Source organism: Carassius gibelio, chromosome B12 (genome assembly GCF_023724105.1).
Source record: "Carassius gibelio isolate Cgi1373 ecotype wild population from Czech Republic chromosome B12, carGib1.2-hapl.c, whole genome shotgun sequence".
Lineage (NCBI taxonomy): Eukaryota > Metazoa > Chordata > Actinopteri > Cypriniformes > Cyprinidae > Carassius > Carassius gibelio.
Window position 1 is genome coordinate 19,452,498 of NC_068407.1, and position 13,410 is coordinate 19,465,907.

General features: G+C 38.6%; 1 protein-coding gene across 2 annotated transcripts in view; it reads right to left on the reverse strand.

Annotated features, from left to right (window-relative positions):
• The window catches only part of LOC127969167 (integrin alpha-X), a 43,256-nt gene extending 42,527 nt beyond the window's left edge, over window positions 1-729 (reverse strand). For both annotated transcript variants that reach the window (XM_052570940.1, XM_052570939.1), the window contains exon 1: window positions 465-729. The gene's annotated coding sequence lies outside the window, so the exon portion shown is untranslated. The remainder of the gene's footprint in view (window positions 1-464) is intronic.
• Window positions 730-13,410: the final 12,681 nt, after the last annotated feature.

Below are 13,410 nucleotides of genomic sequence, written 5' to 3' on the forward strand. Positions count from 1 at the left end.
CGTTGTACCCTACTATTAGCATGAAAATAGATATTAGTACCTTTTAAGGATTAAATGTATGACAGCTTGCCATATTTTAGTATAGCGTCTGATTCTGAATCATCTGAAAAATCACACTAAATACACATAAATACACACAGCATTAGACATAAAAAATACAGAAGCATGATTTAAATAACTTCCAAATGCACTAAACAGTAAATATTAGTCATCAGCAGATGACACTGAATGAAACTGGTAATGCTGTAGGAATAGTTGCAGCACTTTTGAAGCATGTTTGAAGTTACCACTCCCAGAACAAAAACAGAACAAAGTTTTATTGAGCACCCCATCATCTTTGTGAGCTACTTCTTATGGACTATCATCATATTCATAAAAACATCAATCATCTTCTGTTATTACTTGAATGTACACTTTTCAATTTATTCAAGTATATTTAAGTTTATAATGTGCCTGGTTCTCACCTTATTGATGAACAGGAATTGTAGTTTGCGAGTAAAGCTGCAAATTCCTCCTCTTCATCAGCTGCCTCTGTAATAATCCTATGATATGTGCAGCAAGATTAAGTTAAAATCTTAATTTATTCTTGTTAAAATTGTTAAAAGCAAGATTAACAAGATTGTTAAAAAGTTAACATTTTCTTTTTTCATCAAGGAAGAACTTCGCAAGGAAGAGCATCGCATAAGCACAGTTGAGAGGACAATCACGCTTGGGCACCTTAGGCTAAGTCAACTTTGTGCTTGATGTATGTGTTAAATATAACCTTAGCCACACAACCATCTCTCAACACAGGACATCCTGACTCACTTTCAAGCTCATATGTTCATTTTCTACACAAATGCAGATATGCACAAAGAAAATTACACAATTTAAATGCATATGGCCAAAAAATAAATATATATAAGTATAAAATACATGTAAAACACCAATACTGGTCTAATGTATAGTTTGTACTCTAGCTTTATTTGGGTGCTAAAGCACTAAAAATGTCCTGTGTTGGTCAGTAGTGAAAAATAAATTCCAAAGTCCCCAGCACTTCCATTTCTTACTGACTAAAATCATGGATCACAAAACCCTAAAGACAAGAGGGGTCATAGTGAAGACAGAGAAGATCATCACGGTCTCTCTTCTCTTCATCATAGACATTTACACCTCACACTGTGTTCGCAAAGCCACCAGCATTGTGGCTGACCACAAACACCCCTCAAACACACTCTTTACCCTCATGCTGTCTGAAAGCATTCGGGCTCTCGGATGTGTACGTTTCTTTCCACAAGCCATTGCATCGTGGCCTCATCACCACGTCGGGTGTGCTTTTTTTCCTAATAATTCAATGGCCTGTCATCAATTATTCCTTAAGTATTGGTAGGTGCAACACTGTAACGGTTTTATTGTCCCACTGTACTGTGCTGTTTGTGCTACATGTTGTTTGCACAATTGCATATCAGCACTGTATGTAATCCTGTGCCTTGGTCTGTATGTTCTAGTTAATGTACCAACTAGTGCTGTTTTAGGTTGTTGTGATTCATGTTGATTTATGCTGTTTTATCGAGCACCAGGGACCTGAAGGAACATTTTTTCGTTTCAACTGTATGTGGCAGAAATGACAATTAAAAAATCTATTTTGGTTTACCACTTTGAAGTCACAAACCCTGACATAACCAGATTTAAACTAACTAAAATTAAAGCTATTAAAAAAAAAAACATAATTAAATCATAATTCTGAAAAAAAAAAAAAAAAAAAAAAAAAAAAATATATATATATATATATATATATATATATATATATATATATATATATATATATTAAAGAAGCTAAAACTAATAAGAATGCACAACATCAATAAAATGTAAAAGAAAAATAGATGAAAATAATTACTAAAACTATACTGAAAACTGGAAAATGACAAAACAAAAGCTAATTCAAAATATTTGTAAAACTATATAATATCACTAAATAAATAGGGGGGAAATGATTTGAAAAGACTTTAATCAGAGTTTACTAAACATAACTAAACATAAACTAAACATACCTTGTCGGAACAAAATCCAAGAACTCTGCTTAATGTATTTTGGCTATGATAGAAACTCAGATTACCATTGTAAAAATATTATCAGAAGAATTTATCAATTGTCCACTTATTACATCACACCTGATATGGAAGTGCTACTATGACAATCTTTAGGAAAAAGAAAAAATTACAAATTCCCCCCCCATTAATAAAGGCTGTCACATCCCTGTTCAGGTGCAAACACCTGAGAGAAACGGTATCTCTTGGGTCCCCAGCATCTAGGATGGATAGCCAGCGAGAAGTCCATCTTGGAAAGTGCTTTTGACTGACTATTAGGAGGACTGTTGGGATGAGCTATGGACATCTGCTGTCTCCTCCTGATAAAGTATGCATACATCAGATCATACATGATATATTAGCCAGTTCCAGACTGTACTGGCAGGAGAGACCTATTCATTATTCTAGCCAGCACACATGCTCTCATCGAGCACACACAACTGCATTGATAAGCGACTGACAGCCAACTGAAAATTAGAGTGGATGGAAAATGCTAAGAGTAATGTGTAAATGTAAAGGTCAGCTGGGCATTTTGTGCAACTCAATGGATTAAATGAGGGATGCAGCATTTTCCCTCTGGGGCTGAGAGGTGAACGTGACATTGATGTGTTTCCAAAGAACTGTAATATGTTAGAGGGCTAGTATTCTCAATGCTTAACCTTGGACATGTTCAAAAGTCTGTATCTATTTAAAACAGCTGAAAAGCACTCAAGCAAACTTAAAGGAACAATTTTTTATGCATTCAAATTGTGTCATTTTCTTTTTGAGTTTATTTATTTTTTCCTCTTTAGACATATAATGTAAATAACCTGCAAACAGTAACAAAATTTAGCAAAATAAACAAAATCTCTATTAGGCAGAAAGCTATAAACACACACACATATATATATATATATATATATAGAGAGAGAGAGAGAGAGAGAGAGAGAGAATATAAGAAACGTTATAAGAAACGTTTTCAAAATACTTAAAGAAAATCACACAAACATTTGGATGGTAATGCATGTATTCTCATCTCTGTCACAATCAACAAAAACTTCCTGACACTTTCACACTAACACAACAACACATCTACAAGTTTATCATTTACATACATTTGCTAGAAGCAAGAAAGGGAAGGGGATATGTCGACGGAAAAAAAGAGTGTCTATTTATACTAAGTGCAAATAGCCTGCATTGTTGTCAGAATGTAAATTCACAGTAAATTACTGGCAACTAGTTGCATGTCTTTCACAGTAATTTACTGTATCAATTTTACACTAAATAATTGTGAACTGACAGCTCTATTCTGTGACCTCACTGTATTTATTCCATACTGTGATTTGGCAGTATGCTCCTGCAGAAGAATTATTGATTTAGCTATGAAGTTAATGCCACTAGATTACTGCAATTTGGCAGTATTCTGCTGTAGAATTACAGTGTAAACTGAAATAGTAATGCAAATCAGTAGCCAGTAACTTTAAATTTACATCAAAATGTATTGTTAATTAAAAACTTTTAATTAAAAATGTATTGTTAATTTATTATAAAATACTATAATTTAGAAATTTTATCTTTTAACCCATAACACTGGAAATATATGTTAAATTCAAATAAACACAAAACAATCAATTTTGTAGTTTAATAAATCAGGTTCAGATGATCATGCTTCTCTCCACTGAACCAGGACACACTATAAAATATATTCAGGGATCATCTTACAACATGACCACATCAAACTCATCACAAAGCCGGAGTTTGGTTCGTCCATTCTGGGGTTGGAACATTGCTTACACACTAGATTGACATCCATTCAAAGTCAATGAGTTTCCTGATCAGTGTAGAGACTTGCAGGTTGATATGTCTCTCTGCCTCTATGAGTTTGTGCTTGTTTCTGGATTGATGCCCAAGAAGTACTTATAAACAAAAAGGCAGATAGGAAAGCTGTTAGTTTCTTTCAAGTGGGATGAAAAAGGTTTCAGTTCCCAGTCACCACCTTCAGTGGGTCACTACTGTTGCAGTAAAGACCAAAAAGGTGACAGAACAAGGTAATATTAACCCTAATTATTTAAATAATATCGGCTTAAAATCACTTCTATCACAAACACACAGTCACGAACAGTACTGCAACAAAGTAGAGGTGTGTGATTTATCCAGGCAGAGCATTTGCACACAACAGTGTTCATCATTTTATATGTGCTCTCTCCTCTCTGGTCTCCAGCACAGACACAAATGTTGAATCTGCAACACACCACTTGTTTGAGGGGAAGAAGTGGGTTCGTCATCGCTTGGCTGCTGTGGTTCTATGTGGCTTGCAAATCACAACACATCCAAACATTTCTTGTTTAACCCACCAAATAAAAAACAAACCCTCAAGTACAATAATATGTAGAAATCATTTATCTTTGATCAATTCCAGAGTGCAAGAATCACCTTCAGCATTCTTCAAATTGAAATGGCTAAAATGGCACCGAGACCAGGGATGAAATCAGCTTGTCCTTCCAATGTCAGCATCCATGCCCTCGACTTCGTGTCACCTGAAACAAAAACAGATATACTGTTACCTACTGTTCAGAAAATAAATACAGATTTATTTACTTATTTATTTAAGAAATTAGAGCGGAAAGAGTAGTGTGATGGCATACTCTAACTACTGAGTTTTAAATAAATGAAAATAATTGCAACCAACCTTATTTTTCAACGTGGACATAAGCCATTTTCTGTGAATGTGCACGACTTCCGGTTCATTGTATGTTGTGTTCAGGGCCAAACTCCGTGGTGAAGACCTACTCACTGTTACTTTGATATTTTTAATGCTTTTTAGTTATTGTCTATTAATAAAGTGAAGCCATTTGTGATGGATATTGAAGAGAGAGAGGACTCAAATGCGAGGGCAAAACGACAGTCTTTAATTAAACAAAGGCAAGCCACAGATAAGTCCAACAAAGGCGTAGGTAAATGGATGAAACAGAGGATGACCCGTAGACTGGGTTATACTAATAAACTCAGATGACCTCTGTGGTAGGAACGAACAGCAGACTGGCGGGGCGGAGGCTTGTATGTGTAGACGCCAATGACCGATGCTCTATAGGAGACAACAATCTGACAAAGAGTCAAGAAAACGAGAGGGTAGAAGTAGCCATGATAATGAGGGAGGATGAGAAACAGGTGGAGGGGAATATCTTAATGAGAAGTGAAGACAGCTGTGGAACAGAAATGAAGAGTGAGGGAGAAAGGAGAAGAGAAACCAGCAGAGGGAGACAGAGAGAGAGAAAGAGAGAGAGACAGACAGGATCATGACAAGACCATGACACCATTATAAATGGAGATGAGTTAAACCTTTATTAAAAGAAAAGTCTCTGAGTAATTTATTTATGAGAATCATATTCTTCTGGAACTGAATAGTCCTACTAAGCTTCAAGAGGCTCGACCTAGCTGAGCGAGTGTGGGTGTCGGGGAGCAATCCAAGTCTTTTCGTCACATATCCAGGTCTCAGAGGTAAGAGCAGAGACACAGTGTGTGGAGGCGGGACGGAATTCACATTATTGTCCTGTAACTGCTCCACCTACATTATTTTTGCAGTAAAATTCCAGAATACTGTTTTATACTGTGAATATCACAGTAAAAACGTGTAAAGTGATAATAATGTAATTTACTGTGAAATATTACAGTTTCATGCTGTGACTTTAAATGTGTGTTATAGTCATTTTCACGTGATCAACCTGGGTTTGAATCCACCCTCTGGCAAACTTTTTTCAATGAAAATAAGGGAAATTAATAAACTATCAGGTACAGTGTTGTCAGTAGTGTTGCTTCTGGCGGCCTGTTTTAATGTTAGCTTTAGTCTAGTCTTTTTGTTAAGCTGAAGCAGTTTTTATTAGTTTTAGTCATGTTCATACTCTTTAATTGTAGTCTAGTTTAGCTTTAGTCTATGAAATGTGATGACATTTTAGTCTAGTTTTAGTCTATGAAATGTGATGACATTTTAGTCTAGTTTTAGTCGATGAAAACTGTATTTTAGTCTCTTTTTAGTAAATCCATTCTATTTAATCCAGTCAATATAGTACAAGTACCTAGTAATATAGACAAAACCTAAACATTTTCAAACAAGGTTATCTTATTATACTATTGTTACCTTATAGATTCAAGAATACACCCATTCCAGACACGGAAGACTCTCTGATTCGAATTTACAATATTTATTTTACCAACCAAACATGTTAGAGAGACACACATACATTTTAATAAAAACAATAAAAAAAATAAAAAAAACTTGCACATCTTTGGAACAGAATCAGTTTAAAGGAGCATTGCGTAGGTTCTGAAATTTCTAACCGTTACTGACATCAGTGGCCGTTAAAGGAACTGCAGCCAGTCTCATGCTCGTTCTCAGTGCTCTCGCTCGTACGAGCACGACCACAGCAACCAGGGTTGCCGCAGCAACTACTGACGGCTCATCGAGATTCATCAGCATGTTTGAGGTAAGAAAAGTTGTAGTACTTAGTATAGTATAGTACTTAGTATAGTATAGTAAGGTTATTGTTTTTCTGACCATATTTTAGTAGAATGTTGCAGTGCTACTTCATATTATTATCAACTAAAGTCTACTTCTAAGCTACTAGAGCAAGAGGCAGAGGAAGGGGGCGAGGCAAGAAAGCCTGCTCGGGATCTGTTTTTATACCCAGCGCTGACCGGAACTCCCGCCAAGATTCAAATGCCACTCCGATGTTGACACGAGATACGTTTAAATTTTATTTTTTTTTACTTACGAGGAGTGTCCGTGGGTGTCTTAATTGTGCTGCCGGAAGCTGGTCGCTTCTTTTCATCCACAGAGTCCATCTGAAAACACTATTGCCACTGCTTACTATAATGGCTGGCGTGCCGTACGGTTGTAAGCCCATGTAGACGAGAACGCGCATGACGTCACATTTTGTGAATTTTTGCGCCAATTCGGGCTCCTGCCTCTATTCGGGCTCCTGCCTCTATCAGCCTGTAGACTCCTCCACACATAATTGAGCCTACAGGCTGATAGAGGCAACCGTGGTGGACAGTCGAGGTGTCATTCTTCTTTTTTCATCATGGTTGGCTCATACATGTACAAATGAAGACTCTATCTTAAATATTTTTTAAAAACCTCCACATAGCTCCTTTAATGTGAAGTTCAAACTCTATTAGGTGCTTTTTGACAGAAAACATTTTTTATTTTTAGATATAATAGACATAATTTGTCCAAGGCTTCTTATTTGAAGTACATTTTATTTTTGTTTTATAAAACACAATAAGAATTCATTTAGATATTTATTATACAGTATTTGCTTACAGTTGTCTTAATTGTGTTTGAAGCGAAATACAGCCAATAGTTTATGATTGTTTTAAGTTTGTACATAAAGAAATTATTAATTAATCAACTCTTCATCGCAAGACTTGTACTGGCAAATTACTTCTTCTCAAAGTTGTAGCCACACTGGGTTGTACATAATAATTAACTCAAATGATATATAGGGAATTTGACTAATTAATCAGGAATATGATTAATATATATCTCATATGACAGTTACACTAAATTTTATTGATTATGAAAAATAGCTCAATTGCATTCATCAATAAATCATTACAGGGCACTGTAATTTACTCATTAATATGTCAACCATTTTTCAATCTCCATAGAAAACGATACTTGCATGGTCCGGCATGCGTGAGCGTGGTCTTTTTGTGACGCTTTGTGCGCTGGTCTTTTAAAACCAACGTGCATGTGCTGTAGCAGCTTGAGCGGGGCCTTTGTTCTGTCTTCCGGCCCGGGGCTGCTGCGGAATCGCGTGGCATTTGAAAGGTTTAACAAGGCAGTGTTTCAGTATTCGTCTTCCTCATGTGGAGAGGCGAATAGTTGAATAAACTTAGTAAAGAAAAGAAAACAAAACAACGAAAACGAAAGCTTCCGAAGGCTTTCGTTGGCTTCCGAATGGCTTTCCTCTCAGCCCCTGTGCTGAGGGGAACGGCGATAGCCACGCGGCCCAAGGCCGCGCAAAAGGACGAGCAGGAATGACCAGGGTCGAAGCAGCAGGGAAGGGAGTCAGAGAGGAAGAGAGGGCGGACCTAGTTCGGTCAGCTCTTATGGCTTGAGATGGTTCTCGCCTCTGTTCTCGTGAACAACCAATGAACGTCCGCGATCTGAAGCGGGAAAAAGTTCCTTTGTCTCTGTGGAAACACCCACCCTAATAACTTAGGCTTGTCAGATCTCAGCAGTGATATTCTAGCAAGTTCGTAATTCAAGATTAGTAAATTTTTACACACCTTTTATACAGGTGGATAGTTGGGTCACAACATGACAATTCCAAAAACACCAAACAGTACATATATAACTGATAGAAACACGAAGTTACATTCAAATGCAGAATTACACACATTTAACGTTTGATTAGCACACGATAAAACTGCAGATAGTCCCAATTTATATGGGAAACATCTAATGTCCTGCTTAACTTTGTTTATTGTCATCTTCTAAATAATGCCACGAGTGGGGCTTGAGGAAGTGAAGTTGCTTGCATCTGCGCAGTGCGACCTGATGCAGCCCTTGAAGTGAGACACAGGAAACAGAAATACTGAAAAATAATAATAACACGACTAAACAAGACGAAATAACGTTATAAAATTTTGTCTCATCTCGGTTTGGTCAACGAAAAAGAAGAAACATTTTAGCATAGTTTTTATTTTGTAAAACAAATTTAGTCTTGTTTTTGTCACATAAGAAAGGTTCGCTGATGATGATATTTAGTCAAAATTTTAAATATAATTTTTTTTAATTAATTTAATTAATTAGCATATTTGCAGACACAAATAGAGTGCAAGGAATTTTTTGATAAGCATGTTTTTGTGTTTTGCTTTGGTACCGAAACTGGTACCAAGGACCGTGGATTTTTCACTGGTATTGGTACCGAAAACTGAAATTTTGGTACCGTGACAACACTTATCGGGTACGGTTAAAGTAGGTGTAGGGAGGGCTTTATCCCAATAAGGTGGCATCTATCCCCAAAGGCGATTCACATTCAATAATGAACTTGATATAGTGTAGATTGTCAGTGAACTATGGCTATGTGTATTAACTGTTGCTCCATTTGAAAGCAGCTGATGAGGATTTACAATTGGGATTGACAAGATGCACATGATCATATCGTTTGATAAGCCTATATCGTCCAGCCCTATGTACTACAATACTGAGGTGCAGATAATTGCCACTATTTGCAATAAGTAGTATATATAGCAGAATATCCTGCTATTTAGACATTGTGTAAATAGAATCTATAGCTATTTGCACTTAGTGTAGATAAGATACATACAAAGTTATACTATATTTTGATGGACATCATTAAACTATATTTTAAATATTATATGTGTAGCTTTGGCTAACCAATAGTTTCACTGCCTTTCATGTTTTTATGGGGGAGCTACAAACACTAGACTTTAGGTCTCACACATTAGGCAGTGTCCCACTTTAGCGCAGATCGGGTTGGCAATTCACCCTAGTTTTATATGAGAGGGAATCGCTTCATATGAAACTGGCACATTGCGTTCATGTTCTGGGCTCTTCTCATGTATAAATAGTAGGCAATGCTTTATTAATAAGTGTCACACGTGCTTGTGAGTAAGACAAGGTGCACGATGACGGATATATATATAAAGAGTTCTTTTAAATTATCACAGGAGAAAAAGGGCACATCCAACATAAATCTTCAACTATAGAACATAACATCAATAGCGGACAAGAAGGAACTGAACAGACAGGGTTTTTAAACACAAGAAAAGTAATCAGGGGAATGGAAACAGGTGGGGATTTATCAATTAATCAATGGGGGTTCGGGAGGTGGGCATGGGGCACCTCCAGATGTTTTTTTTTTTCTTTTTGAAAAAAATAAATAATCCTGTGTTTCTTAAATGTTCTGTTATTTATTAGTCAGTATATAATACAGCATGTGGGGTATGCCATGTCTCATTTTATTCATTTATGTTAATAGACGTTTTGTAAGCCAGTTTGTCATTGAATCTTACTGTTTTTTTGGTGTTGTACGTTTGAATTAAGAATAACAAAGAATACATCTTTTTTTTTTGTCTTAAAAAGTTAAAGGTATTGTGGCGAGTGGGGCGGGGCCGAGAGGCGTGGGAACGAGGAGTGAGGCCAGGTGTAGTGATTGAAGATGAGCTGCACCTGGCCCCACCGCAGTATCGAGTCCCACGTAGGAGATGGAAGGATATAAAACTGGAGCGACGACCGTGAAGGACGAGAGAGGACCAGGCCTGGGATATTATTTTATGTGTTTGCTTTTTATTTGTGCGCGTCAGTCGCCGTTAGGGGCTGACACACTGTTTTGTTTATTTTTGAATATTAAAATTATGTTTTGATTGTGCGCCGGTTCCCGCCTCCTTCTTCCCGATGATTAGGGAGTTTTTATCGTTACAGTGGTGCCGAAGCCCGGGAGAAGGAGGGACGCGCTGCTGAAGATCCCTCACCGCTGTGGTGAATCCGCGGTGCCCTCGAGCAAGCCAACATAAATCCAACATAAATCTTCAACTATAGAACATAACATCAATAGCGGACAAGAAGGAACTGAACAGACAGGGTTTTTAAACACAAGAAAAGTAATCAGGGGAATGGAAACAGGTGGGGATTTATCAATTAATCAATGGGGGTTCGGGAGGTGGGCATGGGGCACCTCCAGATGTTTTTTTTTTTCTTTTTGAAAAAAATAAATAATCCTGTGTTTCTTAAATGTTCTGTTATTTATTAGTCAGTATATAATACAGCATGTGGGGTATGCCATGTCTCATTTTATTCATTTATGTTAATAGACGTTTTGTAAGCCAGTTTGTCATTGAATCTTACTGTTTTTTTGGTGTTGTACGTTTGAATTAAGAATAACAAAGAATACATCTTTTTTTTTTGTCTTAAAAAGTTAAAGGTATTGTGGCGAGTGGGGCGGGGCCGAGAGGCGTGGGAACGAGGAGTGAGGCCAGGTGTAGTGATTGAAGATGAGCTGCACCTGGCCCCACCGCAGTATCGAGTCCCACGTAGGAGATGGAAGGATATAAAACTGGAGCGACGACCGTGAAGGACGAGAGAGGACCAGGCCTGGGATATTATTTTATGTGTTTGCTTTTTATTTGTGCGCGTCAGTCGCCGTTAGGGGCTGACACACTGTTTTGTTTATTTTTGAATATTAAAATTATGTTTTGATTGTGCGCCGGTTCCCGCCTCCTTCTTCCCGATGATTAGGGAGTTTTTATCGTTACAGTGGTGCCGAAGCCCGGGAGAAGGAGGGACGCGCTGCTGAAGATCCCTCACCGCTGTGGTGAATCCGCGGTGCCCTCGAGCAAGCGAAGTATGTGCCGCCATGGACGCTCGAGGCGGTGGGCTGGAGCGAGTTGCCGGGGACGGGCGAGCTCGCTGCCGACCGCCCACGATATGGAGGGGCGGCTGCCGTCCGTGAGGGAGCGGAGGAGTCGGCGCCGTTCACCAGGGGGCCGGAGCCTGCTGCCTCCGTGATGGAATCCGGAGGGGCAGGGAATGGGGGACTCCTGCCGCTGCCCAAAATCGGAGGAGCCGTCGCCGTCCATTGGGCGGCGGAGGAGTGTCGTGCCGTCCGCCGAGGGCCGTCCAGTGCCACCGCCAGGCACCGCGGAGGAGATCACCCAGCTGGTGGAGGGCCGAGCAGCAGTGCGTCTGGGAACCGGATTTTTTTTTTTTTTTTTTTTTTCTCCCCTCTCTCGTCCTTGTCGCTCCTCCTTCCATCTCCTTTTCTCTCGACTCGTCTGTCCTACCCCCAGGTTCCCGCAGGTCCCTGTGAGCGGGGGGGGGGAGTAGAGCGCAGTCTCGAGGGTACCCCCCGGCCTGCGAGGGGCGATGGGGGTATGTGGCGAGTGGGGTGGGGCCGAGAGGCGTGGGAACGAGGAGTGAGGCCAGGTGTAGTGATTGGAGATGAGCTACACCTGTGTCCCACCGCCAGTATCGAGTCCCACGTAGGAGATGGAAGGATATAAAACTGGAGCGACGACCGTGAAGGACGAGAGAGGACCAGGCCTGGGATATTATTTTATGTTTGCTTTTTATTTGTGGGCGTCAGTCGCCGTGAGGGGCTGACGCGCTGTTTTGTGTTTAATTTTGATTATTAAAATGTTTTTGATTGTGCGCCGGTTCCCGCCTCCTTCTTCCCAATGAATAGGGAGTTCATATCGTTACAGGTATATACTGTATATGTATGTAAACAAAACAAAACAATTATCATATCTTGTAAAACGTGTAAAGATTGTGAATTCAATCTGAGGACCAGCTTGTAGCAAAAGAGGAGCCCTGATGTTACCGTTATTAAAATGTGTTTATAAAGGCTAACAGTACAATACTGGACAATGATGTAATCTGCAGAATTTACACTTCAATTATGAGACTATGGTATAAATAAATTCAGCTGTATAAAAGTTTCACTGCAATTCATGTTATAATGTTAGAATTAAAGAACAATAAACATAAAACATATTACTGTTGCAATTATCTGTACATAGTAAATGCAGTTATTGATAAGCGTTTTGTTGACATCTTATCCAAAACATGATAATAAAAAAAATATAATAATAATACCGTTACCATTCTAATATGTCTTGTAATATCAGTGTCTGCAAAGGTTCTGCGCGATCCTCTTGCTCTTGCTCGCGATCCCCAAATTCTGGGGGTCTGAATCCAGCTCACATTGATTTGCCAATATTGACACCATCCTTAATTATACCGGAGCAGATGGAACTTGCTGCTTTGGCAAGGGGTGGGGCAGTACTGAACCACCGTCTAAGCTGTTCGCCAATCACGGACTGGGACAGCAAACCAATCACATCACATTTAGTTTTTTGGAAGGTTAGACTTCATCAAACCCTGATCTAACTGAGCCGTTTGTGTGAGGCTGAAAGGTATATTCATAATTTAACGTAAATTATGTGAAAAATAATGTGTTTTTTCAAAGCACCATGCATGAGAGCATGTTCTAGTACACCCTCAAAACAAAATCAAGACTTTGAAAAAGAGCATAACAGGACCCCTTTGAGATTAAAGTTTATGAAGCATAACAGTGACTGTAAAGTATGTATTTTAGATATGGAATTTTTTTATATTTGGGATATGGTCACTACTTTGTGCTAGTTTTGTAACCTGGCAACCCTGTTATAGAGCAGATGCTTTTAGTTTAAAATTGTATTGTATATTTTCAAACTAAACTAAATAATTTTTATATATACCCAACTCATATCACTCAACTCTTTACCCTGGCCCACCCTTTATCTTGTATCTGGAGCCGGGCCTGTTCATATGATTTAATTTTGAGGAACAACA